Here is a 25627-nt window from a genome sequence, read left to right as displayed (position 1 = left end):
AAAAAAATAGCCATAACTACAACCAGATACATGTTATATTATTTTATATATATATATATATATATATATATAAAATGATAAAAATAATATATTTTAATCATATACATTTATGATGTTATGATACATTGATTATTTTAATATTTTAAGAACAAATAAAAATATGAGAAAGTGAGAGTAGCCTACACAGCTACACACCTGCTTTTGTAGGAAGTATTTTAACCACACACATGGTTATGTAGTGGAGGAAAATTATTTAAGTGCTACCTCTACAATATTTTTACAAAAATTTCACAATAAATCCTAAGTAGTAAGTTGTTATTAGTTCTAATTTTAATCCACAACTAAATAACTTTTTTACGCACACGTAACAGCCAATAATAACTTGCCACTTAAGATTTATTATAAAAATATTGTGAATATAACCTTTCTTTATTAAAATAACTCTACTATATATATACTAATTTTTTCAAATATTTTGGGGGGGCCAAGGCCCCCTTGGGTCCCAATGTGGCTCCGCCACTATCCATGGTCCCCATCCATGTACATAGCTCTGCCCCTGTTCACATGGCCTCTCCTATCATACCATGTGTAGGGGAAAAAACTAAACTCAAGCCCAACCCACTTAGAATGGGCTAGGATGGAAACCCAATACAACTAATTTGTAAAGATGGGAATGCAAGCCAATGTTTTGATTCCTTAAGGAAGCGACTTTGTGATTAAAGAAATGAGAAAAACTACAAGGATAGCCCAACACAGATAGAAGTTGAACAAATGGTAACTAAATCTTATTTATCACTGTAGGGACAAAGTTTGGAGCCCAAGCCCGAACTGTATGGAATCCTGGTCCAAAGAACCCAATACAATGAATTTTGTAGAGTATGGGTCAAAGAACTAGGTTTAGATGAGTTGAGCAACGACTTACATGGGGTTAAGAAGCAATCAGACACGAATAAAAGTTATTATGATCAAAGGACCTTCCATCCAAGGAGACTAGAATTTTACTTATAAATACAGATCACCACATTAGGGTTTTTTTTTTTGTTTTTTTTTATTTTTTATGCTACAGTATTCTCTTCCTCTTTTTTCTCTGCCCCCTCTTTATGGGGGTTTTTCCACATTATATAGGCTCTTCCTGATCATCTGGACCTTACACTTATTGATCACCTGAACCCCCACTTGAGCACCCATCCCATCAGACACCCCTTTTAGTCCTCTGTGAGTTGCGGCAGCTAAGACAACACTGTTCAGGGGTCTTCTCCACATTAACGCGGCCAAAAAAGTAGCAGCAGTGCATTTAATGTGGTGGTGACAACTTTTCCTTAGATATTTTGAGTTTTCTTCCTTTTTACATATTCAGGGGGCATACTTCAACTACTTGAGTATACATTTGGCCTGGGTCTGTCGTGGTCGAGGAGGAGTTCCTCCTCGGACCTTCTTCTCTTTGTCTCCCACTAATGAGGCTTGTAACGTAGATAATCTAAGTCGTGTTTCTCTCCTCGGACTTGTTAGTGTCCTCGGACAAGGCCCAAGGCCCAACACATTATTTTGGGCCATAGTCCTCATAATCACTCTCCTCGATTTGGCCAAGGATCACTTGTTCTTGAGTGGAGTTACAATTTGTGGTATGATTCTTCTCTCTTTTCTCTCTCCTCTTTTTTCGATCCCCTCTTAGGTAGGATCTTCCTCCCTTTTATAACCATTTGAATTGCATCCCAGCCTTCCACTTGGAGGGTTGTTGATCTCTCTTTGAATAGTTGTCCTATCACTACTTTACTGGTGGTGGAAGAGTAGGTTACAGGCTTGTGAAGGCATTATTCAGGGGTCATTCTGCCATTAATGCGATAGGCTGAGTTGTTGAAGAGCATTTAGTGCGAAGGTGATGAATGCTTTATTTGGAAGTTTCCCCCCACTTTTATTCGTATGTTACCATGGTCCTCCTCGACTTCCAATCTCATAACTTTTGTGGCTTTCCTCCTGTTTCCCAAGAAGTATCTGTTCCTCGGCCTCCTCGGACAAATTGCCATCCTCGGTTTTCTTGATCCACCTAGTACTTCGATTTTCTTGATTGGGCTGGGTTTGATTTGATGAACAGTTAGGCCCAATTATACCTTGGATAGATCCTATTGATTGTGTCTTTTCTTTGGGCTCCTACCCCCCCCCCCCCCCAAACCCGCCCCATGCATCATTATCTCATTGCATTTATATAGTTTTTCTTTGGAAAGGCATTATGGGTATTTAATATTGTTAAGGTCTAAAAAGTTACAATGCTGCACCAAGGCCCAAAATGGCACAGTGAGTTGAACTCCATAAAATAAATAAATAATAATAATAATAATAAAAGGCCTAAGCTCATAATAAGGAAAAAGATGGTAGGCCCAAATCCATTAAAAAAAGATTTAAGCCCAAGATCCACGAATGGATAGGCCTTAGGACCCATGAAACGAAGGGAAGAAAGAAAAGGCCCAGCCCGCCAAGATCAAAAAATCACTAGGGAGTCCAATGATAAGAACTGGGCTGGTATACCCAGGTACTGCTAGGAACTCGGGATCCTTGGGACGTGCAGCAAAACTAGGATAAGATTAAGACAGCTCAAAAAGAGTGCCAAGAGACACAAGGAATGAAGAACAGATTCGTCCTTATCAGTCACCCAATGATGCAGAAAGGAACCAGAAAGCTTGGGGACTAACAATTCATGAACAAGGGGCTGGTACCTTAGGGTGCTCAGAAAAGAAGAACCATGAAAGGAAGTATCTGGGAAAACTTTGAACCTGGCAGGGATGGAATCGGCTCACTTAGGAAAAATGAGAAAAGGAAAGACATCCAAAAAGCTGAGTCTGAAAAAGGTAAGGTTTTGAAGCCTCGAAGGAAGAGAGATTAGAGGTCATCTCTCTACGGAACCCCAGAACAGAAATTCAGCAAAAGACTTTGGGAAAAAAATGCCAAAAGAAGAAAATTATGAAAAATAAGGAAGGGACCAGCTACCAAAGTTGCTGGCACAACATTAGCTCTGGTACACAGGAGAGCAAAGGAGAGGAATTATTGGTACCCCGGAACCCTAGGATGACACAATAAAAAGGGGAAGCAACCAACAGTGAAGGGGCATTCAGAAATAGTGAATTAGAATAGAATCATTGAGAAAACTTCCGGAACCCTAGGATGACACTATAAAAAGGGGAAGCAGCCAACAGTGAAGGGGCATTCAGCAATAGTGAATTAGAATAGAATCATTGAGAAAACTCTGTTAAAGACTCAAACAAAGTAGCAAAAGAAATGATAATACCGCCTGGTATCCTCAAACAGTCATTATAGAACATACTTGGATTTAAAAAGATTCAAACTTTGCAAGTCTTAGAGGCTTGGAGAATCATCTAAATCTGTGATTTTTGAGCTTATTTGGACCTTGTAACACGTCTTAGTGAACATATTGTAATACACAAATAAGAAAAGTAATGGAATATCTCATATTGTTTTAAGGATCCTTAACGTTTATTTTGTGTCTTCCTTTATCACATTGCTCCTTTACTGTTTCTTGTTGTTCCATGCATATATATTTCTTGTTTGATAGTGTTGAGGTCTAAAAGGATCACAGTGAGAGAGGCCCAAAAGAGTGAGCCAGGCCCAAAAGGAAAAACAAGCCAAGTCCAAAGAAGCAGGTGCAAGGGGACCACGAAAGAATAAAAAGGCCCAGGAGGCTTGAAGCCTAGACGAAGAAACATCGAGAAGAAAAAGAAACCCACGACAAGAGGTTAAGTAGCCAAGATCCTCAGCAACCATCAAGAGGCGCAGATCCTTCCAGGCTCACAGTCAAAAGAAGATTAGGATAGCTCAAAAGAAAAGGACAGGAAAAGAAAATAAGAAATAGAGCAAAAAACACAAGCGCCAAAAGACCGAGCGACCTCTCATGGCACAAGCAAAAAGCATCTCGGGGAACCAGAACAGAGAAATACGAAAAAGAGAATGGCAACAGGCGACTTTCAAGTTGGCAGAATAGGATTCTGCCCAGATGGGAAAAAGGGGGAAAAGTGGAACTGCCAAATGGTGAGACCGAGAAGGACATACCTCAGCACATCCCGAAGAAGGTAACCAACCAAGGACTTTCGAAGTTATCAAAGCTGAAAGAAGGAAAGAATGAGAAAAACGGGAAATTGAACCTGCCGAGTGATAGACACGGAACAGGCTCTGTTCACCATAAGACAAAACAGGGGAACCAATGGTTCCCCTGGGAGGCCAGAATTTCATTATAAAAGGAAGGGGTAGGTTACGAAGACAGTGAAAAAAAAAGATTTTTAGAGAAAAAGAACTATCAGTAAAGTTGTGGTGAAAAGAAAGAAAACACTAAGGGAAAAGTGAATATCGCTTCCTGGTATCCTGTGAAAGCCACTATTGCACATACTCGGATTCAAAGAGAATCAAACTTTGCAAGTTTTGAAAGCTGAAATAGCCATTCAAGACTGTAATTTTTGAGCTTGATTGAACCTTGTATCACGTTCTAGTGAGCCTTCTGTAACCATAACAGAGAACATATTAATGAAATACATCTCAGTAATTTAAGGATCCTTTTAACATTATTTTGTGCCTCTTTGTTGATCCTTTTTTTTTTAATTTACCTTGTTGTTTTGGCATGTCTTTCAATATGAATATCCTTACTTGTCATTTTACTTGTATCGTAGGAAGCATCTCCTGTACATTACTTGACTCTTAAACAGCCTGTTAGCTGCAGTGAGTCAAAGCTTGCTTCACCAAACCACTTATTAGGCCCTGGATCCTTGGGCCTGAGTGTCACAAAAAAGGCACTCTCACAGATAGTATGTATGTATTGTAGGATTCTTGCTCTGTGTACCACTTGGTTTGTAATAAGCCAATTTAGCTACGGTGAACCAAGTCCAGTCCCTTAAAACAACAACAAAAAGGCCCAGGATCCTTGCTTCTACTTGGGCCTGGACACTATTCAAAAAAGGACCCTCACAAATATTTACATGTAAATTGCCTAGTAATGGAAATAGAATTGGAATTGGATTTTTTTTTTTTTTTTTTTTTTGAGAAACAAACTAATTGCTAAACACATACACTTAATTACACTCTCTCACTAAGCTCAAACACATTACTCAATCCAAAGTACCATTACAAAAGGATCTAATCCAAAGTACCATTACAAAAGGATCTAACTCTTATAGTAATAGAGTGGAATTGAAATTGGAATTAGAGAGTGTTGAGGTCTAAAAGTCACAATACCCAAGCCCAAAGAAATAAGCGCAAAGGGCCACGAAAAAAGAGAAGAAATGGTAAGCCCAAGAGGCTTGAAGCCCAAAAAAACATCAAGAAGAAAAAAGGGGAAGCCCATAAGCTTATGAGAAAAGAAGAAAGAAAAGGAAAAGAAGCCCATGTCAGAGGATTGAAGAAGAAAGTTGAGCCGGGATCCTCAGAGACTGCCAAAAGGCTCGGGATCCCCCAGGCGTGTAAGCATAGTCAAGAAAAGATTAAGACAGTTCAAAAGAAAAAGACAAAAAGAAACACAAGAAAAAAACAGAGGAGAGGCCACGTCAGCAAGAAAAAGAGGAAAGAATCAACGACTTCTCATAGCGCAAGTGGGTAGCACCTCGGGGAACTAGAATGAAGAAGTATAAAAAAAGGAGTAGCAGTGAAAGACTTTCAAACCGGTAGAGTGGGATTCCGCCCATTTGAGAAAAAAGATAAAGAAGAAGGACGGCCAAAAGTTGGATCGTGAAGAGCGTGACCTCAGCATATTCCAAAATAGGTAGTCAGCCATGGACTTTCAAAGAAACAAAACTAAAAGGAAGGAAAGGATGAAGAACAGGGAAACTGAACCTACTGGGCGATGGGCACAATACATACTCTGTTACTCAGAGGGCAAAACAGGGGAATCAATAGTTCCTCTGGGACTCCAGAATAACACTATAAAAAGGGGGGAAAGGATTGCGAAACGGAGGGAAAAAATTTTGGACGGGAGAATCATTGATAAAATTCTGTGGAGAAAAAAAACTCAGAGAAAATTAGCAAAATTACTTCCCGGTATCCTAGAGAAAGCCATTATAGCACATACTCGGATTCAAAAAGAATCAAACTTTGCAAGTCTTAAAGGTTAGAATAACCATTTAAAACTGTAATTTTTGAGCTTGCTTGAACCTTGTATCACGTCTTAGTAAGTGTACTGTAATCATAATAAAGGAAATTCAATGAAATATTTTCTACTGATTTGAGGATCCCTAACCATTACTTTGAGCTTTTATTATTTTGTTCTCTGCATTACTTTGCTGTTTTGATTTATTATTCAATACAAATATCATTGTTTGTTAGTTTATATGTATTGTAGGAAGTATGCCTTGTGCACCACTTGATTCTTAAATAGCCATTTAGCTGCGGTGAATCAAAACCCGATCTACCAAACTACAACTATTCGGCCCGGGATCTTTGGGCCTGAGTATTACAGAAAAAGCACTCTCACATAGAGAAGCATATATAGGCAATTAAGTGTCATATGTGATTGAGAAGCAATGAAGGGTGCTTTGGGAGGAAGGAATATATTGCTAATCGTCAAATATGATTGGTAGTGGTCAGATCTGTAGTCTTATCTCATTTTGCATCAATAGTACTATAGTAACATATATGACCTCTATTTACCAAAAAAACATATATGACCTCATATAAGCTTAATTATTATTGATAATGAGCTAATATATTGTGTTTAGGGGATTGTGGCACGTGGTCATAAGTGTTGATGTGTGTGAGTGTATATGTGGAAATATTCAGCCAGCTTTTTAACAAGAAAGTAAACAACAAAAAAAGAACCCATTCAAGAAGATTTAAGAAACTCTATCTTTCTCATATAATATATACTGATGTGGTCATGAGTGTTGATGTGTGTGAGTGTATATGTGTGAACTGAATTTTATGAAAGTGATTTTTATGAATGTACCATGGGTTTTTGGAAAAGAATTTCCCAGTAAATAAAATTTTATAAAATGTCCTATGGATTTTGACAATTCCTCTTTTTTTTTTTTTTTTTTTTTTTTTCTAAAACAATAGGTTTCATGGAATCCTTTAGAAATGCTTTTCCCATTAAAAAAATACTTCCATAAAACAAGCTTTGAGAATTTTGGAAAGACCACTTCAAATCAAATTGTATTTAGAAAACAACTATGATAATCATTTTAAACAATGCCTTTAGAGTTTAGATCAAGTCATTTATTGCGGGGTTATGGATACTAACAAATGAACTTTCAAAGAGATAAATCACATAGTAAATAAATCTTTATTCACATGAATACTAACAATGAGCTTTCATCAATCTCATCAAAATATATATATATATATATATATCTAACATGAGTTACTATCTCATTACACGCATGGAACCAAAATAAACTATCACATGCATGGGTCTAATGAAATTTCATGATTATATCCATATGAACATTATTCATACATGCGAGAACTAGTAAAATAAACCATGGCATCCAAACAAAGGGTAAGCACATATCAAGGCATATAGAAATTGATGAACATATAATCAAAGAATGTGAGCATGTAAATCAAAGCATGTGAAAATGGGTATGCATATTAATCAAAGCACATAAAAATGGGTAGGCATGTAAATCAAGAACGGGTAAGAATAAATTAAATCATTTGAAAATGGGTAGGCTCATGGAAGTATATAAGTATGCAAGATCAATTGATATCCATTTTAAGCATGCATGCATATATTCAATTTAGGATAAAGACTAACATGCTATCTACATATCCAAATTCACATCCTAAACTAAACCATGCATAACCATATTCATAAACATCAAACTAATATTAAAAAAAGAAGAAGGAATTATTCATATCATAACTACATGATAACAAGGGAATCCAAGAAGAGAAGGGATAGGAGAATTATATCCTTAGAAGCTTGATTTTGATGAAGGAAATTGAGGGAAGGATGTTTCCAGCTAGAGTGTTTAGGACAAATTTTTGTGAGTTTCTTTCTTAACCCTCAAGGAGGAGGGAATGTTGAATTTAATAATTTCATGTAACTATCATGCTCAACTCTATGCTAAGCATGTAGTGCACGTATATATACTAGCACAACCTTCAACTCCTATTTTTTAAAACTTTTCCTAACTCAATTTTGATCCAGCTTTTTTAGTCTTAAGGTGTTGGGTTAAAAATAGATTGATCACGGTTAATTAATTCAATTATCCAAGTTGATTAATTAGGTCAAATTACATGCAAATCGTGAAGGCACCAACAAATCACCAAATAAACTAAATGCAGTGGAAAATAAATTGACACAATGATTTGTTGACAAATGGGAAAAACCTCTCACAAGGCAAAAACCCCCACTGGGTGAATTTAAGATCACCATTTACAAGAATCCACTAATCAATAATCAAGCGGTTACAAGTATGAGAAATCTTACCACTACCCTGGCATATCTCAATATACCAACCTATAGTTGAATCTTCACTTCAATACCCAATTGAACTTAATATTGTAGTAGCCTTTTTTCCTTTGTTGCATAAATTTCCAATCTGTGACTAACTCCTTTGCACAGATCTCAGTATGTGACTAACTTTACCAACTTGAATGATTGTTGTTGGCTTTAAAGTTCTTCACTTCATAAATAATAAAGATCTGAAAGCACTTGGTTACAAAACCCTAAGGCGCACAAAATGATGAGTTCTAGGTCTTTATTTCCATGTATGATGACTTTTAAAATAAGTCTTATATATGACTAGGGTTGTAAGAAGAGAAACCCTAATCATTCAAGTCATCATAGGCCGAATTTCAGATTTGGAAATTTTGAAATCGTAGATCTCAATAGATCGAGCTTGTGTCAAGCTTCTCCATTAATCTTTGATAGTAGCATCTGTCAAGTTTGTGTCGAGACTTAATGAAATATCTTTTCTTCACTTGTTTCTTGGATCAACCTTCATGTCTTTAATGATACTACTTGATATGTTTGAACAACATACTTCTCGATACATTAAACCCAACTTAGATCTACCCAATTACAAGTAAAGTGCATTTTTGTTTAAAGGATTAGCTAATTACATAGAAAAAATGACCCTAACATAAGATACCAACTTTACACTTATTTGAAGGTCTTCCCAAACTTCAATTTTTGCAATTTTATTGCAGTCGAAAGCTTATGTAGCGTACTTTCTTAAAATTCCATCTTTTTGTAGTTGGGTGTAGTATGCACACACACATGTGCACGGGTGCACACACACACAAAACCTAAGAGATCAACCAAGACTTGCCTTACTCGTCCACTCTACCATCACTCATCCTCCTCCCCATCACCAAGTGCATGTAGCTCAATTGGGTTAAATTGGCTTCTTTATCCCTTTAATTTTTGTTCTCTTGTTTTGTTTTTATTGTTAAGATCTGATTAGTTTTATGATAACAAAAATGTATTTTATGTTTTAATTCTCTGTTTAGAGACATTGGAGAAAAGGAATTGAGTTTATAGCCATCGAGATAGATTGAAAATTTTAATGGGTTATGTTAAATTTTTATTTTGTTAGTTTTTTTAGTTTTTTTTTTTTTTTTTTTTGGCATTTTAAAGAGGTTGTTGGAGTAATATTTTATGCTTTCACTCCCAAAATTAGAGAGGATTTTGCATTTGCCCCATCTATTGGAAATGCTAAAATTGCATGCATAAAAGAGATAAAAACAACATCTAGAGTCATCAATCTTACTCTCACAATTCTGATGTTGATTTTGATTTTCTTGTTCAGCATGCCCACTTAGATCCTCTGCTGTTTCTGTCTGCATCATATCTGTGATCCATAAATCAATATCCTTGTAACGATGTTTGGTAACTTTGGATATTTTTAACTAATAAAATGAGTTTTTTTTTTTTTTTTTTCATTTTGCATTTTAGAGAGATTTTTGGAGCAACGTTTTCTAGTTTTACTTCCTAAATTAGAAATAATTTTGCATTTGCCACATATGTTTGAGATGCTCTAACTGCATGCATACAAGAGATAAAGATAGAGCACTTAAGAGTCGTAAGTCTCACTCTCATAAGTCTGTTGATTTTGATTGTCTTCTTCAATATGCACAATTAGATCCACTGCTATATCTGTTTGCATCATATCTGTAATCCGTAAATTCAATATCTTTGTATTAATATTTGGTAAATTTGGATATTGTAATTTATACAAATGATTTTTTTTTAAGATAGGTAGACAATGGGGATGAGAGGTAGAGTATGAACTATAGACAAGAGGCACCACAATGGATGCCATTGCTGCTAAATAGTTTTTCACTCAAACACATATATGCCCTATTATAGGTAGTTAGGCACTACATGCTCTTGTAGAAGATCAATTAATTAGAGAAAACAATGAATTTCATGATATAGATGAGATTTTTAAGTATGATTGGTCACCTATGAGTTATAACTAATTGAGTACCACTAGACATAGATCAAGGTAAAGTTAAGAAATCTCATGTCCTAAGTATGGGTCAAAACTATGATTCTAACAAAAAACTTGAGTTCGAAACATGGGTACACATAAGGAGGGTGTTAGACACCTCACAGCCTATAAGGAATGTGTTTCCACAAATTTTCATGATTTTAGGGATTTTCCATAACTTTCCTACAGTTTTAGAGTAAAATTGTAATTTAAGTGAAGTATGTGGCTCGTAGTGTAGCAACTTGCCCATATTATGAAAAACCCCTAAAACTATAATTCACATATTAATGACTTGCCCATGTTAGGGGTTTTCCATGTAATGGGAAATTCCACATATTATTCTTCCTATGTAATTCACATATTTAAAATATGTTATTAAAAGTAATATATATATATATATATATATATATATATATAACATATAGACTTTTTTCATAATAAAAGCATATAATGACATACTTAATGTAATATCATTATTGAATATTTTTGTGTATTCATTAAAAGCGGACATCATAGATTGAAACAAAAAAAAAAAAAAAAAAAAAAAAATCATCATGCATAGAATACTTTTGTGTAAGATAAACATAAGGAGCTCAACAATTTAATGTAACAACCAACGTTGACGGAATCAGGATTCTAAATTAGGGAGGCCAAAGCATTAAAAAGAAAAAAAAAAAAAAAAAAAAAAAAAACTCTTATAATTTTATAGTTCTATTGTGCCAAAGAGAGAGGTAGGGTAGGTAGATATTTGTCATTTCACTCAAAAAATCAAATGTGGAGTCGTAGAGGGAGAAATAGACATATCTCACACACAGAAGCGGACGCCAACCAAACGGACTAGATCAAAGCTGCATAGAAAATCTGAACTCCGTAGGAGTTGCAATGGAGCAATTGAAGCAAATTTATGAAGATTTGTTGGGAGGATCGAATGTAATGGAAAAAGTACTTCTGGTGAAGCATTGCCGGTTTGACAGAATAGAGAAAATGGAAGCAAGCTTTAGACTATAGTGAACAACAAAGGTGGGAAAGAAAGCAAGACAGAATTAAATGGGTAAAAATTGTGATTTGTGATTTTATGATGGTTTTGTGTGTATTTTTTGTTGAGTCTTTGGACCGATTTTATGGTTGATTTTGTTGTTAATTTTGGTTTGTCTAAGGTTATTATTATTATTGGGGCTATTAGGTTTGTTTAGACGCTTTCTCAACCCAAAAAAAAAAAAAAAGGTTTGTTTAGACTGGATTTGTAATTGGATGTGTTGGCGTTTTTTTGTTTGTCCAAAAGGTTATTTTATTATTCTTGTGGCAAACGGGCAAGAGGGGACCAAAATATTTTTTCCAGGCTATCATGGGTTCATTTGTAATGTTTTTGTGGAGGGGGTCCAAGAATAAATATTGTGGGACAGATTTTAAAATTTCTGTATATATATGTATACCAAGCAATTTTTTTCAAAAACCAAGGGGCACGGGCCCCCCACCTGAGGCCCAGCCCTCAGGTTGACCCGTCTCTGCATAGAAGCTACATTTAGAAGAAGGATCAGTTTTGCAGGAGAAACTAGCTTCAGAAATGCCTTTATAGAAGGAGACTCGCGGCAGGTTATCAAAGCACTCCTGGACCCTTCAGACAAATTTTCCTCATGGGGTGTCTTAATTTATTGAAGAAGCAAATCTTTCTGCTAGGCTTTTTGGATAGATGGAAGTTTGTCCAAACCAACCGAGAAGCTAACAAGGAGCCCATACGTTAGTACGGAGTGCTATAGGTTTAGGATCTGAACTCGTGTGGCTAGAAGAGATCCCTATTTGTATTGCTGATATTGTTCAAAATGAATCTTTGTAATGGTTAACTTTTTTACAACTATTGAAAGTTAACTTACTGTTTCTCAACCAAAAAAAAAAAAAAAAAAAGGGGGGCAGCTCAACATTTTCTTTTACAAGAGTTTATAATGTTAAAATCCTTACCTTACAGTATATAAATAGTTAAAGTTTTTTTTTTTTTTTTGAGGGGAAATAGTTAAAGTAAATATTAAAAAAAAATGCAAATAATAAGTCATAAAAGAATATTGAGTTGGAACCAACCAAAAAAAAAAAAAAAAGAATATTGAGTTTCACTTATTAAAAACATATAATTAAAAGATACAACTTTGAAAGAAAAGATCCAATTTTCTTTTATTTTTGTGATTTTTTGGTTTCGATATGGTTTTTTTTTTTTGGGAGCCATAATATAGGGGTGGTTCGGGCATGATCTTTTGGTAGGAGTTTCAGCACAAAGCATGGGAGAGGAAGAAGGCGTATATGAAATATGAATGACATGGAAACGAGTGTGAAAGAGTTGGAGAAGAAAAAATCTGAGCTGTAAGAGAGGCTGTGCACCTTGCAGGAATGAGAATCAGATGCGTAGACATGTATTTAATCTCACCATCACATTCACGTCCTATCCTATCATACCAATAGGTCCAATACCATTCATCATTATCTCATTGCATTAATATAGTTTTTCTTTGGAAGGGCATTATGGGTATTTAATATTTACATTTTTTTTTTGAGAAAATTTAATATTTACATGTAAATTTCCTAGTAACTGAATAGAATTGGAAATGGGAAGAGAGTATATAGGAAATTTAGTGTCATATGTGATTGAGAAGCAATTAAGGGTGCTTTGGGAGGAAGGAATATATTGCTAATCGTCAAATATGATTGGTATGGTAAGTGCTTTGGTGGTCAGATCTGTAGTCTTATCTCACTTTGCATCAATTGGACTATAATAACGTATATATATATATATATATATATATATATGACCATATATAAGCTTAATTATTATTGACAATGAGCTAATATATCGTGTTTGGGGGATTGTGGCACGTCGTCATAAGTGTTGATGTGTGTGAGTGTGAGTGTGAGTGTGAGTGATGAAGGAAATAGAAATAGAAATAGGTGGAAGGATTTTGGAGATACCTGGCTTTGCTGCTGTTGATGTAGACGTTGCTGTTGCTGTTGCTGTTGCTGTTGCTGTTGTATTTGTTTTGAGTGGCTCACTGAGCTTGGACTTCAAAGAATGTACCCGTATGAGCTTATAAATTGGACGGATATTATTTTTTAAGAACCGTCCGATTTCACTAGCCTTTTTTGTGAAATTCTTTGTCTCTAGATCTTAAACAATGCTACTGATACAATAATTATTACAAGAGAGATGCAACGTCTACAACATTTTTACAACAAATCATGGGTGGTTAGTTGTTATTGGTTCAAATTTAAAACTAACACTAAGATTACTTTTTTGCCCCAACAAAAACAACCAGTAACAACTTGCCACTTAGGATTTGTTGTAAAAATGTTGTAGAAATGTTGTAGACATAGCATTTCTCTTATTACAATATTTTTCAAAACAGTGAAATTTTGACAAGCTTTTAATGATTCTCAATTAAATCTATCCTTGATTTCACCTTCTTTTTTTTTTTTTTTTTTTTTTCTTCTACCAATAACAACTTGTTACTTTAATCATTGTTAAAATTTTTTTTAGACTAAAAAAGTAAGTGCATATCATTACAAAAAGAAAAGTAGGTGAATTAAAGTCCGGGTGAAGAAAAAAGAAAAAAGTACTACTAGAAGTACAAATTTTATTATATTGAACTTACAAAATGATGTGTTATGAATCACGACGAGATAATTCAAATATACATTTATAAGTTGGTTGAAATCTATTAATCATATTTATTATCACATCTATTTGTAAGTTTTACATAGTAAAAACTTGAAATACTCTTTAGCATTTTTTTTTTTATTTAAAAAAAATGACATATTGACAACATTTTTATTACACTTTCATAATAAATTCTAAGTGGACAAATTGTTACTAACTGTTACTGATAAACAAAAAAGTAACTTTAATGATAGGTTCAAATTAGAACCCTAACAACTTATCACCTAGATTAAAAAATTAAAATAGAAGAAGAAGAGCAGAGGGGAGAAAAAAAAAAAAAAGAAAAAAAGAAAAGAAAAAGAAAGAAAAGATATAAGAGTAAATGGGTGACCAGCTAAAAGTAAATTTCACCGAAATGAAGGGAATATTAAAGAGGAAAAATAACTCTGATATCTTTTGCTCGGATGATTCCGAGCTTTTCTTTGGTTTAATGCAATTATGCTACCTTTTCTTAAAATAAATTTTTTTTTTTTTAAAGCAAAAAAGCAAAAAGCTTAGTTAGTTTTAGTTTAGTTTAGTTGTCTACCATCTTCTCTCCCCAAAAAAAAAAAAAAAAAAAAAATGTCTACCTTCTTAAAGTAGGTGGATTTCCTTCTAAAAAAAAAGTAGGTGGATTAAAGCCGGATGAAGAAAAAAAAAGAGGGCCGAAAAATAAAAAAATGATCATTTTATAGGAAATGCCTAAATGGAAGTCAGGTTGAGCCCACTTAGAAGTTGATTTCATCGAAATGAGGGGAACATTAAAGAGGAAAGAAGGTTTAATTAGTTAAAGTACTTGTCCACCCTTCTTTTCTGATCCATTTTGAACCAATGTTATCGACTTCCTTAGGTTTCTGTAGTAACACGCCAGAATCTTTCATATCTGTCAGCGAATCGTTACCACTTACCAATCCAATACAAGTTATACAACACTTTCCTTCCTTTCTCTCTTTTTCTTTTTCATCTTTTTTTTTTTTCTTCTTTTTTTTTTTTAATCACATCCCTTACTCTTTAGAACGTGCATTTGGGACTATTTGACAAAAACTGAATTGAAGTATTTTATATATTTAAATATAATTTTTTTAATTAAATATTACTTAAACTTGATCTATTATCATGTTTTAGATGTAAAATTATTAATTAACTATGTAGAATTTTTTTTTTTTAGAAAGTCTTTAGACATAAAAAAATTGACAAAACATTGTACACATATTGATGTGACAGATTGATAACCGTAAGTAAAAATGTGATATTAGTGGTAAACTTAGATTAGAACTAGTAAAATTTTGCTAACTTAACTATTGTGAAAATTGTTGTGAAATTTTCTGTGTATTGCTTTTTTCTTTTGTTCTTTTTTTTTTTAAGAAGTTCTACATTTATAATTTTTTCACAACAAATTCTAGGTGTTAAAGTTATTATAACTTGCTAGTTCTAGTATGAACTCACCTCACATTTAAGATTTGTTGTGAAAAAATATTGTGGACGTAGTATTCTCTCTCTCTCTCTCTCTCTTGTTTTTCATTTGATAAAAAAATTATTATTTTATTTATTGGTAAGTATTTGGGTTTAATTAATATTATTACAATGAAAGAAATAACTATATTGGTTAAACTTTGGAGGCCTTTTTCTACTTGGGGGTTTTAGGTGGCCATGCTTTATTGAATTCAAATCTTCTGTCCCATTTTTCTTGCTCCACTCTATACTCCACCAATAAAAGTTCGCCACGTGTTAACATAATTAATTGAATACTATCATTAATTAATAATGGTAATATTAATACTCATTTCTACCAAAAGCTTTGTAAATAAATTGTTTGGTGCATGCTAATGTATTAATGACATCCAAGATTCAAAAAAACAAAGACTCATTTTTAAGCAATCATCTCTCTCTCTCTCTCTTCCAAATTGCGAGCAAAGATAAATGATTGGGTTGATGGATTTAAAACAAGGCTCTTGTCATTGATTTGGAGGTTCAAATTGATTAGAAGATGGAAAGATATTGGCACTGTGGATGGTTCCTGACATTGCGGAGATGTAGGGCCTGTTTGGTTTGCTTCTAACTTAATACTAAGTTTTCATATCTCATTTCTCATCACTCAAACTTAGTTTTCATGTCTCATATCTCATATCTCTATCTCTAGTTTTTCTTTAACTCCATCCAATTTTTGTTTGGTTCCAAATCATGGTTGCATGTCTCAGTGCCTGACTCAAAATTTTGACAAAATGGTGGAGCCCACATTCTCTGCAGATCAGAACAGTAACACTGTGCAAATCTAAATGGTAACATTGAAGCCCTTTCTCCCTTCATTTTTGGCCTCTCACTCCTCAAGGATTAGATAATGTGATTCCTAGCTAACCCCGCCTCCACCACCATTGACAACCCACAAACCCACCACTGTGCAAATCACAAAAAATCAAACCCATCCAAGATCCATTCACACCACCAAAATCTTCAACACCATAACAAACTCTTAGATATAAAAATAAAATGAGAAAGAAATAAAGAATAAGAAGAAGCTAAGGAAAAAAAAAAAAAAAAAAAAAAAAAAACACCACAACAAATTACCCCATAAAACCCACAAACTCAGCCATCTCTGCCATCACCGCATGAAGAAAAAAAGAAAAAGAAGAAGAAGAAGTAGCTAAGAGAAGAAACCAGGGTGAAGAAGAAAGAAAGAAAGAAAAGAAAAAAGAAAAGAAGAAGAAACTAAGCAAAAACCCAACTTGAAGAAGAAAAGAAACAAAAGAGAAAAAAAGGAAAGAAAAAGAAAGAAGTAAAAGAAAAAAGAAGAAGAAAGGGCCAAAACGGGAAATTAACCCTGATTTTCAAACATTATAATTAGTAGGCCACGTTTTCAAACTATATTTTTTACTAGCATCTCGAGTCAAAAAAATCGATTTTGGGCTATAAATTGAGTCTTTGAGAGTCGGTTTTTATATTCTAATCAGATTTGAGGTGGCACTTTATCCACCTGGAAATCGAGTTTTAGAAACTCAATTTATATATCGACGCTTAGAGAATCAATTTATTCTTTAAATCACTAACCCCAACAACCACCTATAATCCAGATTAAAAAAAAAAAAAAAAAAAAAAACCCATTAGATCAGAGAGAGAAAGAAAGACCCAGATCACGCGGCCTGGGTGGTGCAGCCTAGGTCTTGCATTGCCTGGCTAGATTGAGTTCCAAGTCGCTCGGCGTGGAGTGGACCTGCGAGTGCCGGTGATCTTCATCTTTGAAAGCTAGATTCGCCCATTTAGAGAGAGAGAGAGAGAGAGAGAGAGAGAGAGAGAGAGAGAGAGAGAGAGAGAGAGAGAGAGAGAGAGAGAGAGAGAGAGAGAGAGGTGTTTGAGTTTTTGTGTGTGACAGTGAAACTGTGCGTGTGAAAGTGAACTGAATATGCAGGGTGCTTATAAATTGAGTCTTAGAAACTCAATTTTCAAGTGGTCGCCACATGGAAAAAATGCCACATCAGACGTGATCAGACCATGGAAATCGAGTCCCAAAGACTTGATTTATAGGCCCAAAATCGACTCTCTTAAACTCGAGATGTTAGTAAAAAATATAGTTTGAAAACAGTGCCTACTAATTATATTGTTTGAAAATCAGAGTTAATTTCCCATTTTGGCCAGAAGAAAGCATCAGACATCACTTTAGTACGTTGGGAGATAAAAAGTGAACAAGAAAAAGAGAAAAAGTGTGGTGGAGCACATGTGTGGTCTGACTGTGGGTCCACTAATTGTATTTTATTACCAAACTTTCATTAAACTCATAACTCAAACATCTAAAAACACCAAAATTGTGTTTTCAGTTTCCATCATCCAAACTCAAAATTTTGAGTTTTTGAGTGATAGAAACAATCATCTAAAACCAAGCCAAACACTTTGTCATTTGTGGGATCCACTTGTTTTGGATGATGGATCATGAAAAATGAGTGATATCACTTAGTTTTCATGCTAAACAAGCTCTAATGTCACAAGCTATGGAGTAGGGAGGACAAGCAAGAATCAATGGACAAACTAAGTAACTTGTGAACCAACTTGAGTCTATTCAACAAGAAAATAAGGCAAGCTTGAACATGTAATTAATCTTATTTGCTAAAGGACAAAAACATGATGGCTGAGAGTATGAAGGTAATGGAGTTCGATGTTTGTCAAACAGTGCGGGGCATTGCTGAATCTATACGCTTGCTCACTTCATGAACTATAGATACCGGGAAGATTACTGCTAAAAAAGCTTTTTTGGTCGTAACTGTACAAAGGAACATAATTTTTAGCTTTTGATAAAATATTTCTCGCAAGGTAGATTGGATAGGTGGAAAGAGAAGAGGATTGTAGAGTCAATTTATGTATAAAATATATGGCACACACACATCAGATCTCCATTTTAGCTTGGTACTAGTGCAATTATCTCCTTTTTGACCGAACATGAATAGCAAATGAATGCCTAATTATATTATACTAGTAAGTTATCAGTCCCATGCACGGATAATTTTGTTATAATGTTTTATGTAAAATGATTTTGGAAAATATTGTATTTGTGTTATAGTATAAATATTATAGAACTTTATTACTAATGAGTTCATCATAAAAAACAACAATTATAAATTGCACACATATATTCATTATAATTATTCAATTGAAGTAATGGGAAAAAAAAAAAAAAAACTGTTGGGGAAAAATTCTAATCCCCTCAATGTCTATGTGTGAATTAAAAATATATCTGCCAAGCAATAGCAATATTATGGAAACAAAAAAAATTCCAGCAAGCACCACATAAACACAACCATACAAGAACACCAAATCTTATGTGGAAAACCCTCCGGTATAGAAGGAAAAACCACGGGGCAGCTCCGAAAAATATCTATTATGAAATAAAGATTACAACTATCAAATTTATGCTAAACTTGAGTCCACAATAAATTAGATATACAACAAATAAATCTCAAGGAGTAAATACCATCTCACCACAAAGCCAGTAGCAAATCTTCCTCTAAATACTCCAACTCTCCATGGTTGTAGCACTCAAAAACTCCGTGAGAAACTCCACCAATTTATCTTCCTTGTGTGTAACTTGAGTAAAGAAAAATGTCTCATTTTTCTTTTTCACTCTCACTGTGTTTCTCTCTATCTTTTCGGACTAGACCTCTCAAGCTAAAGCTCTCTCTTTTCTGTGTTTCTTGCTCTCTCTGGAACTTACACCAAAATGGCCAAATGGCTTTCTCTATTTTCTTCAGCTCTCCACAAGGCCAAATGGCCTTAGCCTTTTTTTTTTTTCCCTTCTTTTCTTTTCCTTTAGCGTGTCCCACACGCCTTGCATCACTTCTCATCAAGAGAAGTCAGACCTCTCCCATGCTTTGGTCAATTTCTTAATAAATGAGCTTTGAAGACTTTTGGAACAAGCTCATAAATGAGCTTTGACAAATGTGTGCTGGAATCCAAAGGGTGTCACATGCACACAATAATCTCCCCCTCCAGCACACTAATGAAGGAGATCTTCAACCCAAGTCTTCAATCAGAATTCATGCCGGCCAACCCGACATATAGCTTTAGCTTCTCTTTGGAAATAACCTTGGTCAACATGTTAGTTGGATTTTTATCTGTGTGAATCTTCTCTAATTCAAATAACTATTGTTCAACAACTAGTTTCAACCAATGGTATCTCACCTCAATGTGCTTCGAGTGTGAATGGTACATAGAATTTTTGCTCAAGTCTATAGCACTTTGACTATCACAATTAACTACATACCCATCTTGCTTCAAACCCAATTCTTGGAGAAACTATTTCAACCAAAGCATCTTTTTACCTGCTTCATTAGTTGCAATATACTCAGCTTTAGTTGTAGATAAGGCAACACAATTTTGCAATCTTGACTGCCATGATACAACTCCCCCTTCAAAAGTAAATAAATACCTCGATGTAGATTTCCTACCATCAAGGTCACCTGCTCAATCTGCATCTACATAACCCTCCCAAATTGGTTTAGAATCACCAAAAGTCAAGCACAATTTAGAGCTACCTCTCAAATACCTGAAAATCCACCTCACCACTTCCTAATGATCTTTACCAGGATTAACCATGAACCTGCTAACAACACCAACTGCATGAGTAATATCTGGTCATGTGCAAACCATAACATGCATCAAACTCCCAACTGCTGAGGAATAAATAGTTAATGCTATGTCTTTTTTCTATTTCTTGGATGAAGAACAAGATTTCTTTCTTAGCTTGAAATGAGCACCAAGAGGTGTACTGACTAGCTTGGCATGCTTTATATTGAACCTTTCAAGAACCCGCTCAATATATTTCTCTTATGATAACTATAGCTTCTTAGCTTTCCTATCACGTAGAATCTGCATACCCAAAATTTTTCTTGCTAGATCCAAATTTTTCATATCAAATGACTTGAACAAGTCCTTCTTCAAATTTTCAATCACTCCTGCATCTTGTCCTACTATCAACATATCATCTACGTATAGTAGAAGAATAACAAATTTACTATTGGGAAATTTTCTAACATACACACAATGATCTGCATTTGTCCTTGTGTACCTGTGACCCACCATGAATGAGTCAAACTTCTTGTATTACTGTCTTGGAGCTTGCTTCAAGCCATGCAAAACTCTTCTTTAAATTGCAAACCATATGTTCTTTCCCTTTTGCTTTGAATCCCTCCAGTTGATCCATGTAGATTTCTTCTTTCAAATCACCATGAAGAAAAGCAGTCTTCACATCAAGTTGCTCAAGCTCAAGATCCAAGCTAGCTACTAATCCTAAAACTACCCAAATGGAACTCATCTTGACTACTGGAGAAAATATCTCATCAAAGTCAATTCCTTGTTTCTGACTGAAACCCTTGACCACCAATCGAGCTTTATACTTCGCTAACTTGTCACCATCTATCTTCAACTTGAACACCCATTTGTTTCTTAATACCTTTTTGCCTTTAGGAAGTTCCAACAAGTCATAAGTCTTATTCTTATTCAAAGAATTCATCTCTTCATGCATAGCCTTCAACCAACTCTACTTATCTTTATGAGATTGTACTTCCTGGACAATGCTCCTCCTGTGTCAAATAAGGCTATCATCGGAATAGGTCTAAAGTATGTATCAAGGAGAAGGTGCACTTGGGCTATAGGGGTTGGGTTGGTCAAGGGGGCTATTATTGGTTGGGATGTGTAGATGGTTTGGATTTCTAGGTCTGAATCATATTCACTGTCTGGTTTTGAGTCTTCTTCCGAGGTAGAATAAGCTACAACTGCCAAGGCTTGAGGGGAGTATTCATCATTCAAGGAAAAAAGTGACTCTATATCTGAGAAAAGAACATCGTCTGCATGAATCTGGGCTTGTTCAAGGAGTTTTGCTGCTTTTTCTTTTTTTGGGCAATTTTTAGCAAAATGGCCTGGTCTCCTGCATACAAAGCAAGCTTTCAAAGTTTTTCCTTTAAACTGCTTCCTCCTAAGAAAATTCCATTTCTTCTTTCTGAAAGTGTTTTTCCTTTTTCCCGCATAATGTCTTTTCTTTCCAAAATATTTTTTGAAATGATATCTTTTTTTCTGTGGGCAGGCACAATTTTTCTCATAGCACTTTATCTGCAAATCTTTTCTCCTGCAGTTGTCTTTGAGTTTGCTATGGACCTTGTCAATTTTGGAAAGAAATTTCCTCTGATTGCAGAGCTTTTCCAGGGCAATAAGCACATGTTGATAAATTTCTCCCAAGGAAGCTTGTTGTAGAGTTATTTTTTGGAGATTCATCATGCGAAGAGTTTCATCTCCCAATGGTTTTGGAAGGGAGTTGAGAAAAGTATGCTTGGCATTAACATCATCCATACCATTAAAAGTATAATATCTCCTTTACATTCTGTCAAAATGCTTTTCCAAATCTTTCCTTTCAAACAAGCAACATTTCATCAAGAGGAATTCTTCTCGTGCTACCTCCGTGTAATGAGTTACAGAGCCAAGAAATTCATTATGGACAATTGTGAAAAAATCTTCCAACGTGTTGCACCGAGCTGCTTGTCTTTACCTGTATTCTCCTAGATTGATCCACCACTCTCTTAGCCTTCCTATAATTCTTGCCACAAATTTAGCAATTATCTAGGGCTTTAGCATGTATTCCTGGTGTATTGCTAAACTACAAGCCCCGAATGCCACTATCAGCTAGCTTATAGACTTCAAAATCATGCTTTTGACATGGCGGTTCCAGACATAGCCCAATCCAATGAGGCGTTGCTGATTCAAGTTGATCCGGGAATGACACCCATGTGTACCTTTGTCCTAAGGCAACTCAACAAGGACCAGGTGATGTCTCTTTTCCCAAAATCATGGAGTACGAAATATGAGATGTTTCATCAAGCAACTAGACCAATCCAGTCTAAAGATCCTCTCTTTATCAGAAAAGTAAATGGTGATGTAGAAACAAAATTCTTGATGGCACAATTAGAAAAGAAGGATGTCACAGTTTTCTCAACTCAAATTGCTATGCTCCAACCAGTATCTTATGCCTGTGGAGAAGGACTTCAGATCAAAGCATTTCGAGAAGATGGAAAGCCTTGTTACGAAGGGAAATCAGCCTCCGATCACATATGGTGGGATGTTTGTGTTTGTGTTGACTGTTAGAAAGAAGAAAGCTTTGAAGAAGACTATTCTAAGAGAAAGAAAAAATCCTCCTAGCAAAAGCTCAAAGAAAGGTATTGTAAGAACCAAGTACAAGAATCCTGGGCCTTAGATTACTTGGGCTCACAATTTATTTGTAGTGGGTTTAAGGATTTCCTACAATGGGTCGTTCTCGGCAGAGGGACTCAAAGCGACACTCAGTTGATACTGTCTCCTTGACTATTTTCTCTCAATTTTTCTGACCCCCTTCTTCTCCCAACTTTCCTCTATTTATAGCCAAGGTTAGTGGGGAGATCATGATTACATTCACCGTTAGTGCTATTGAAGGTCCAGTATTATCTGGTTAAAGTGGTTGTTTAGGTGAAAGGGCGGTGCAGCATTTATGATCTTGGAACTTGGCTCCATTTTCACCGATTATGTTCGGCAACTCACGTTCCCGTGCATATCATGACCTTCCCGGGTATTGACTCATGCGCTCTACCGGGAAATATTAACCGGTCAACCCCGGGAACTTAATACCCAAAACTTGTTTTTGGCTCTAAGGCAGTTTCAAGAAGGGCATAAGGTAACTGGAACTTTCTGCTGGGCCTGCGCCCAAGGCCGGTATGGGCTTAGGCCCGGGGCCCAGATGGGTCTGGGCCCAAGGCCAGTATGGGCTTTGGGAGCTCGGTGCCGTACAATAGCCCCCCCTTGATTCATACTCGGTCGCCGAGGAGAATCAAGGAGCTGCCTGGGCCTTTTGACCTCGGGAATCTTTTAGTCTGGGACTTCTGGCTGTCACTTCTCATTAATAGTCATCTCAAAAGACGCGCCGTTTCGCGGCGCCAGGCGCAGTCGTCATTATTGCCTGACGGTTCGTGAACCGAAGCGGCGCGCAAATCGGTTACGCTTGGCATTTGCTGGGTCGCTCGTTCGCTGTGCCCATTTATTGCTTGATCAAGCGTTTCTTCTTTCCCCATTTCTCCTGGCTCTATAAATAGTTCTTCTCCAAACGTCACTCCATTTTTCCTTCGCCTCTGATCCTTAGTGCCTACTCTCTGCCGACCACATTTCTGTGTGCTTGCTTGCTCAGCGTTCTTTTCCTCCTTAGAACCCAAAGTAAGTCTTTCTTCCCCTTCCTGTTCCTTCAGCTTTGTTTCTTTGAGTTTATTCTTGTAGTTTTAGGCTTTATAGATGGGTTATTCTTACCTTCTAGATACCCCGGCTGCTTTGGCCACCTTTAGGAGTAAATTTAGTATCCCCAGTGACGTGGACGTGGCTTACTGCCATGAGAGTGATATGGAACTCCACCGAGGGCAGGGTACAGCCTTCTTTCCTTTGATGTCCATCTTAGAAGATGGGGTTAGGTTCCCGGTAGATCCCCTCCTGATAAGCACACTCACCTACTATGGGCTGTGCCCCGACCAGCTTCCCCCCAATTTTTACCGGGTAGTTAGTTGTGTCGGCCAGTTGAACCATACCTTTAACTTACAACTAGACCACCATGATATTAACCAAATGTACAGCCTCTGTGGGAGAAAATCCACAAATTACTACTTAAAGACAAGGGATGCTCGGGTACGGCTGATATCGTGCCTACCCGATTCGAACAGGAACTCCGCCGGGGAGTTTGTCAGGGTGCGCGGCAATTGGTTTGCCGGGGAGATCCCTTGCCCCCTCACACGGCGTGAAGTGGGTTCGTACCCTCCCCTTCTTATAGTTGTTTGAGTAAAAGAAAATCTTTTATTGTTAAAAGCTAACGCGTTATCTGTTCTTTTGCAGACGGCAAAGTGTTTGCTTAGGACCTCAGAGCCGTCCACGTCAGGGACCTAAACTTCGTCCTTCGTTCTGAGATCTACGTGCATTGGGACGGGCAACTCCGGGCCTCACACCTGATCCTCGGCGTGGAACCGGTTTACTCTACTTGGCAACCTTTCAAGCAGGCGTTGATAGTTGACAGCCCCCTGCTCTCGTACATAGACGTCCGGTACGTGAATTTCTTGCCGCCGAAGCTTACAACCTGGGAAGCGAGGGAATTTGGTCGGCGGTTCACTGCCGCGGACGAACTAGTTCCCCTTCGAGACGATTCCGCGGAACAGGTATCCCGGCGCCTTAGAGAGAGAGCTCACGAAGCTATACAACAAGGGGACCAAGCCCAAGAGCAGCCCCATCCCGAGGATCCACCCGCCGAGTATCAACAGCAAGTGACAGACGCGGCTAACCTGCTAGCTGAAGCGATCCAGCCCGGTGCAAGAATGGTGGCAAGGAGAGTAATGACCCTTGACAGGTTCGTGCCTGGTGCCCGGCCGACCAACCAGCCCCCGCCTACTCAGGGTCGGGGTCCAGTTTCTCAACCTCCTCCCCCCTCGCAGTCAGGACGTGCCCGGAAGAAACAGAAAGTAACCGAGCAACATTCCACGGCCCCGGGGGACGCCGCTGCCAAGACTCCTCCCCGACCAACAGGGGGGATTGTCATCCGCGAGCCGCAGACCGAAGCCGGCACGGGGGGCGCGTCCTCCTCCCAAGTGGCTCCAGCGTGGGAGCCAAAGTTCCTTCTGGACGGCAAGCCATTGCCATCGACGGCCTCTGTTCGGATGTGGGATAAGGGCGAGGGCGGCCGTATTGCCCAAACCTTGGCCGGAGCTCTCCAACTTCCCGAGGACGTGCACGCCTTTGATGATGGGTCCGAGGAGTCCGTGGGGCGCCGGTTAGAGTGGCACGCCATCGCGGTAATTCTTTTGTCCATTTGCTCCATGTAGATTTCCTTTTGTCACCTGTAGATTTCCTTTTGTCACTTTGCTAACCTTCGCGCTTGCTAGGCCGCTCAACTGGCTCACATTGTGGCTGCCCGGGCACGGGAGCTTGATGAGGAAAATGAGCGCGAGAAGGGAGCGCGGGAGGCAGCAGTAAAAACGGCTAAGGAAAAGGC

General features: G+C 36.9%; 1 protein-coding gene and 1 long non-coding RNA gene across 2 annotated transcripts in view; both read right to left on the bottom strand.

Annotated features, from left to right (window-relative positions):
• Positions 1–25627, bottom strand: part of LOC126706966 (ankyrin repeat-containing protein ITN1-like) — a 223625-nt gene that overhangs the window by 16694 nt on the left and 181304 nt on the right. The gene's annotated exons all lie outside the window — the stretch shown is intronic.
• On the bottom strand, positions 9716–13438 carry LOC126706972 (uncharacterized). The gene is made up of 3 exons (XR_007648780.1): positions 13383–13438; positions 10031–10108; positions 9716–9788 (listed from the first exon to the last, which is right to left on the bottom strand). It is a non-coding gene; the product is annotated as an uncharacterized LOC126706972 (long non-coding RNA).

Source organism: Quercus robur, chromosome 11, assembly GCF_932294415.1.
Source record: "Quercus robur chromosome 11, dhQueRobu3.1, whole genome shotgun sequence".
Lineage (NCBI taxonomy): Eukaryota > Viridiplantae > Streptophyta > Magnoliopsida > Fagales > Fagaceae > Quercus > Quercus robur.
The sequence above is the reverse complement of the archived record's forward strand: the minus strand, read 5'-3'. Positions and strand labels throughout refer to the sequence as shown.